Below are 7513 nucleotides of genomic sequence, written 5' to 3' on the forward strand. Positions count from 1 at the left end.
AGAATTCTACCGGTAGAATTGCTTCAGTCCCATAGGTCAGCCTAAAGGGGATTTTTATAAGCTGTGCGGTAGGCCCACAAGGCTACCATCAACTTGTTGTCTCAGTCACTTCTCGAGGCTGAGACTATCTTAGTCAGGATGTTAATAAGAATTTTGTTAGTTGATTCTGCCTGGCCATTAGCCTGAGGGTAGTATGGCGAGATTTGCGATGGATGATAAGAGATGTGGATAGGAGATGTGCTATCACTTCGTTGATGAAGTGTGTGCCTTGGTCACTAACTAGTTCAATGGGGCAACCAAAGTGCGAGATTACTTACTTCCATAAGAACTTGGCAGTCGTTCTAGCGTCATTTTTTCGTGTTGCTCTCGCCTCTGCCCATTTCGTGAGGTAATCCGTGGTGGCCACCACAATGTACTTGGCTTGTGAGTACTGCACTATAGGGCTAATTGGTCCTATGAAGTCAATTCCCCATTTTTCGAAGGGTTGGTGATAAATAATTGGGGTTAATTCCATTTGATCCTTATGAATCAAAACTTTTGCCTGCTGGCACTTGTCACAATGCTTGACAAATCATTGGCATCGCGGAAAAGTGTGGGCCACCATAGTTGGGACTGCAACACCTTCCGTGTTGTCATGAGTGGCACTGCTTGTAGCATAGTAGCCTCGGCCGACTTGAGGCAGTGACATTGGTGTGCTTATGCTGGAGAGATCATCGATCTCATCCTCCATGATGGGTTTAGCATCTTTGAGGTGCTGTTGAGCCTCCCTTACCCATTACTTCACCTTTTCTATGGCCTCCAATTGTCGCTTGGGGTGCGGGTATTCCCCTATCTTAGCGCTTCCCTTTTCGGTTGTCTTAGGGGCTGAAGTCTCTGCCTCCGCGTCTGAGACTTTCTTCCCAGCAGTTAAAGTCGTAGCACTTTTGGTCTTCAATGCGACCTTAGCATCCGATCTCTTCTTTTTCCGTCTGCGGCTTTTCTTCCCTATTGAGGCTACGTCTAGATTACTAGGTCCTGGCAGGGAGATGCCGGCCTGCTTGGTTTGGGCTCAGTTCATAACTCGTAAGGGAATAGGTGTGGCCTCCCCATCGGGGTTTTCGACACCAAATAGCCCTAATGGGATGGATGGCAAATTAGCTGCGCTAGAGGATGGCTTCCGCTTTGGACAATCAATGAAAAGATGGGTGATTCCGCACTCTACGCACCTTCGATCAGCCTTGTCCCTGTTTTGCTTCTCTCTTTTAGGGCAGCGTGATGAGACATGACCGAGGTGTCCGCAAGTCCAACAAGTGACCGGATCCTGTGGCTGCCCTCCTAGGCCTCTATCCCACCCTTGTCCTAACGCCATCACCGGCACGGGTCGATAATCCATGAGGATGGCGTTACCCTCATCGTCATGCGAGACATAAGAGTATATGTAGGTCGCTTCATCATTTGGCTCCTCCACGTAATGAACTGGAGCGTCGCTCGGTGGGTGGGTCACATAAGGACCAGGCGGTCTAGGAATGCCGGTGGGATCTATGTCCACTCTAGGGATGGCAAGTTTCATATCGTTAGGCGCAGGTAGAGCCAATGGGGCTCCCCTTCCGAAGAATGGCTGCGGCCTGTTAGTCAGATAAGGCTGGCCATAGGGTTGCGAGTATGGAAACCTTCTTGGTAGTCTGCATTGTGCGGCATCGTGGCCGAACTTCCCGCAGTTAGCACAAGGTCTTGACCTAGGGTCTTGACACTCGGCCGGCAAGTGGTTTCCGCCACAGTATACGCACTCGATGTGTGGGCGTGTTGGTCGTCTCAGCATGTCCTGTATCTTGGCTAATTCCATCTTGACCTCCGCCAGGCCTTGGTCTGTGTCTCGGTGGCTTTCTCCTTATCTTGGGATGATGGGTTCGACCGCTCACTAGAGACTGGCGTTCTCTCTAAACTCCGCGGGTTGGTTTCTTCTAGATTTGAGCTCCTAGAGCTCCGCTCTTTCAGCTGGTCATCGACTCTGATGGCTTTCTCAAAAACCCTAGCCACTACATCTCGCTGCAAGCTTGAATTGCCTGCTAGTGCCTTATATAACTCTTGATCTCTAATTCCGCTGATGAATACAGTTGATATTGCTCTGTTAGTCGGTCGCTCGCCTAAGGGGATTCTTTTGAAGAGACTTCTCACGTGGGTCACATAGTCGCGGATGCCGTCCTTCTCCTTCTGTTTGACATTCATCAAGCGTACTAGCAGGTTGTTGGAGTATTCGGGCTCAGCAAACCTCTTGATGAAGAGATCCTTGAGGTTATTGAAGTTGGCTCGTTCTACGGCATCCAAGCTTGTATACCACGTCCTACCCTTATTACTTAAGCAAAGTCCGAATGCTTGCAAACATTGAGTCTGGTCGTTGAGGCCATTGGCTTCGCAGACTTGCTCAAACTGCTCAACAAAGTTGTACAAATAGTCATGTGGCTGGTACTTTTCGAGTTGCTTGGCAACAATCAGTATTTTAGCCTGGCTCTTTGAGCCCTGGTTTGCCCCTAATCCTGCAAGCAATGACGTCGCTAGTGCAGTGGCACTCTGCTCTACTGCAGTGTTATCGAGTAGCCGTTTCATGAGTAGCTCGCTTAGCGTCAGGTCTCCCTCTAGTGCTCTTTCCTGGTCTGTTCGGTTCCGACCAGCCAAGTTTAGCACTCGTTGCACCTCATGCAGCTCCATGCTTTGCCTTAGGCTCTTGGCTTGTTGATCCCTATTATACTCGACTATGCCTTGCAATGCCTTGCGGGCTAGCCTTCTCTCCTCCTCTAGGTCTGCAATGATTGCATCTGCCGTCCTGCCACGGTACTTGTACCGGGCATGCGCGTCATAACTGCTCACCATCTATTGTATAGCATCTCGGAATGCGCTCACATCGAGCTCCTTGGTAAACCGATGGTCTGAGCCTTTCTTCATCATGGTCGAATTCTTGCACCTCGCTACACTGTCGATTAGGTTGACTAGTCGTGATAAGTCAGTGTTGTTGGTGCTCCTCGCTTGGTTCTCTCCTGCGCTTTGCGTGTTTGTCTATGTCCTGCGTCCTCTCCTATTGGTGGGTTCCTTGAGCGATTTATATGAGTGAGTTCCCTTAATTACTGAATACAATTCTTAATTTACAGCCACTCGGTGAGTGTGTTGTTCCTCGTGCACTCGTGCCCAATCATGCTTTCAGTTTTCTTAAGTGTACTTCAAGTGCCAAATTCAATGTGAGTGTAGTAAGAAATTCCTCGACGCCTCACTCACTCTCGCTCGTTTCTGGCCTGATAGGCTTGTAGGTCCATTTTCCGGCCGTTTAGTTAGGGTTTAGGACTCCTTGTATGTTTCCTTGTTTGATTCTGATCCATCAGGTCTTTGTGGCTTAGCGGCTTGCGTCCTAGTCCGTGGATCCCTCAACTGTCTACTACCCACCACTAAGCGGCTGTGTACTATAATTTCTCTTATCCCATGTGCCAGAATCAAGTTCTGAACGCCCGAAGGGTTTCGACAAGTTGTGCTAATGCGCGTTTGCTGGTCGAGTCAAATTTCTGACAACTTTGACAAAACGTTGCATTCGGACCAAGTGGTCCAAATTGCAGGGTCCGAGTGGGTCACTCGGACGGGCCGAATGGCATGGGGTCAAGGGCCGAATCTCCAAATCTGGCTCGGACGATTTTTACTCGGACGGGCCGAATGGTAGGTTCGACAGATTTGGACAGGCTAATTCGGATGGGTCGAACCGCAGTTGGCCGATGGTCGAATCCCGGGTGTGGCCGAGTTTCGATTTTGGAACTCAGACGGGTCGCTCAAACGGGCCGAATGGCACAAGGCCGAATGTGCCACGTGGTCAAAAAGTTCTAGCTCGGACGGTTCGAGTAGGGTCACTCGGACGGGTTGACTCGAACTCTGACTAGGGTTCTGGCCGAGTGGCTGAATGGCAAGGGGCCGAAGGCCGATTCTCGGCCTTGGCCCAAAAGCAATCGCTCGGATGGGTCGAAAGCGGTGCGACGGAAACAACACGATGCCGATCTTGCCCGATTCTTATGATCTACTTAACCATTCCAAGCACAAACCTCTAGATACTATCTAGGGGGTTTGAGGGAGGGATTCATATACCTGAATGGGTCGATGAGTGCGTCGGTGATGCGATCGAATCACACAGCCTAGGGCTTTCTAGCTCTCTCTCTCTCTTTCTCTCACACTGAAATGGCACAAATGAGTTCTCTTTTGGCCTCCCGGTTCTTGTATACCCTCCCGGCTATGGCATTGACACCCATGATCCCTCTCTTGTCGATCTTAGTCCCCATTAGCAAGCATTTTGCACATTTGCATGACTTTCTCCTTGTTTTTACCCTGTTTTGAAACAGTGAATCCTACCCTTTTCCGGTTCGATCTCCTAACTCTAACCTATGCTAAATGCAACAAAAATCGAGGGCAAAAACTGGAATAGATTCTCCATGCTTTCCAATCATCAAACAACCAAAATATCCCAAAATACTTACTTGTTCCGAAGATTAAAAGCACCCAACTTCCTACCTATCTCAAGCTCCGTTTCGGGGATGAATACCCTACTTTGATGCTCGATGTGAGGCACGCAAGTGCTCAAGCTTGAATCCGTTTGTCCCGGCAACGGAACCAAAATGGGGGAGATTTCGCTCAACCGCCAAGAGCCTCGGACTGCTTATTCTTTCAAGCATTTCAAACGAGCTCTAATGGCTGTCTCTCACCTAGCCGACGCGCTGTCGATCCTATGAGTGTAGTGAGCTTACCTTCATGCTCGATCGAGTACCCTCCTCTCTCTTGCACTCCGGTAGCTCCACGATCCTAGATGCTAGTGCAAGCATCCTCAAGCCTCCTCCATCTCCAAGCTCCATCCTCCATAGCCGCGCGCGCTGTCGAAGGGTTTGTGAAAGCAAAGTCGCGTCTTCAGAAGACCTTGATATATGTCAAGATGGAAGATCAATCAAATGAATAATCCAATGTCAGAGATTGAACTCATCATCAAACTGGTTCTAGCATTCAACTCTGAGTCATATATTTTTAATAGCCATACAACGAGTCATATATTTTTAATAGCCATATAACAATTCCAGAACTCAATCAATAAATTTTGCTTAGGCTTCAGCATGTCATACAGGTAGAGTGCACCAATAACATTCTTGTAGTCCACTGAAAGTAGATTCCTCTCTTCTACAGTGAGCTCAACATCAAGTTTTCAGGGCTAATCCAAGCAAAATAGGATGAGTAGGTGGCAATATGTTGTTATGATGGGCTGTCTCTATAAACCTCCCTTCAAATGCAGAGTCTCTGTCTGGTCAATGTTTACTGATGCATTTCCTCTTACCTCTGTACTCTTTAGATGTCACATCTCAACTAGTGGTTGTTTCTTTTGAGATGTGAAGAAACGTCCCATCATCAATCTCAGTGGAGAGGAAAGTTTGTTCTTTGTTGTCTGTTGTTTGCTTTCGAATGGTAGGCATTGTGACCTGTGAAAGTCTGAGGTATACTTGACAGCAGATGACACAGGATTGTCAAAGAATCATGCACAACTCAGATAACTAGTTCTGACAAACGAAGGGTTTCCTGTTACATATCACACAACCTCCATGATTAAAGAATCTAGATAACTTCAATACTAGATTATGTCCATGTTGGGAAGGTATGTACAGATATACAGAATCTAGTATGAAGTCATGATCATCTATGATGATGCCATGTAGTATTACGAAACGACTTTAGAAAATCAGCTGTAGCCCATAGGCCTGTAACACATGGTTTACATCCTCAGAAGCCAATGCCCATAGGACACATCAAAATAAGATTTCATATGTGCCCTACACAATAAGTTGCATTTATCTGCAGGCTGCTGCCATGAATGGCTGAGTAACTTGCAAGCAAAAAAAATGAAACCAAGAAGCATGTATGTGCGAATGGAATGCACTGTCGTATTTATGCACCTGCCTTGCTAACATGTTTTCTGGGGAAGTGAGCAATTCTTCAGCTCAAGTACATTTTTACTAAGACATGTACATATGAGAGGCAATTCCAGGACACCCTCAGTTGAGATATTTTCCGAAACTCTGGCTCCTGTCCTAATCTCCATTGTCCGTTTTTCGTTTCTTCTTTAATCCTCTGTTCTTTCCACAATTCAAAAGTTTTTTCTGAGTCTATTACAGAAGATGTTCCCACCAGTATTTTCCGAAGACTCTTGCCAGAACTGGAAGGTGAAGGCGAAGGGGTGAGTTCAGGTGCAACTCCACAGTTTTTGTCCCCTGCTGGTTTATAGAGAAACAGATTTCCAGAAACATTGATAGTGACAGTACTTCAGAAAGTTGGCAACTCCCCACTGAGATGAAAAGAAATAGCCTTCATAGACACGGTTGCAGACGAGAAAAAAACAGGTTGTATGACCACAACACAAAAGGAAATACAAGAGTGCCAGCCAACACCTTCACTAGTATATAATTGCCTCCTGTGATGAGTAACAGAAAAGAAGAGCTCGTCAAATAGCACAGAACTCTAGAGTTGCAAACCTCACAGATTTTGCTATGCTTCTCCCAATTGACTGTTGATGGTTTAGATATGCCACTCCAATGATAATCCAAGCCAAAGCTAACCATGCGTAACATAACGAAATTGAAATTGATATGCCAACGTAAGACTCCTCTATAGTTGTCGAGGTAGCCAAAAGAATTCCCCCTTTTGCTATCATGGAGAAGGCCTTTTCCCTGTTTCCGTTTCCTGCTCTCGTAAAAGCTCCTCCTTTTTAGAACCGTATCGAGATGGATTGATGCAACCAATCGCCAGCCTATATCAAGCCCAGCCTATTTCCAGCCTCAGCCTATTTGCGTTCTTGCTTTTTCTCTCCCTTAAACTTGAAAATCCATAGCTACATTTCTCATCTTCACTTTACCAGCCCTGAAAATAACTGTTCTTGAATCACCCACATTGGTAACAAGGAGACGGTCACCCACCAAAACAGCAGTTGATGCCGTTGAGCCAGCCTCTCTGCGCTGACTATTTTCAGCTTTCAAATACTCTAAGTCCAATTGTTGATATGTTTCAACTATTGCACTTCTTGTATCAAGAAAAAACTTAGGATGTTCAATCAGATTTTTGAAAAGGTTCTTTTGCACATAATCTGCAGCATAAGAACTTCCATGACCATCAAATACACCAAACAAGCCAACAATGTGCCCATCAACTTGAGCAAATCGGGCCTCATAGAAATCCTCCATAAAGGCTCTTCTCCATGAATTTGTAACACCTCAAGTGCATTCTTGCACTTGAATCCGTCGCTCTTGGCTGGCTAGTTTACATGCTAGCATTTCTCTCGACCAAGTCGGCGAGCAAGTTCTTCTGCAACCACTTGCCCCTCTTCATCTTCTCAAAGAAGTCTTGAGATTCCCACAGATACTCATACTTATCACCCTGATTCTCCATTGAGCATAATGCAAAACTCCTATGAACTGTTGATCAAAACCTCCTCGTCTAGGTTGGCTGACCACTTGGAAAGGCATGCCAATTAGAGCAT

At 46.5% G+C, this 7513-nt stretch overlaps 1 pseudogene; it reads right to left on the minus strand.

Moving 5' to 3' along the window:
* Window positions 1-6848: 6848 nt before the first annotated feature.
* Window positions 6849-7217, minus strand: LOC148026054 (putative protein phosphatase 2C 59 pseudogene; annotated as a pseudogene).
* Between the last annotated feature and the right edge of the window lie 296 nt (window positions 7218-7513).

Source organism: Lygodium microphyllum, chromosome 14 (assembly GCF_053477565.2).
Source record: "Lygodium microphyllum isolate KBCC chromosome 14, Lygodium_microphyllum_v1.1.10, whole genome shotgun sequence".
NCBI lineage: Eukaryota > Viridiplantae > Streptophyta > Polypodiopsida > Schizaeales > Lygodiaceae > Lygodium > Lygodium microphyllum.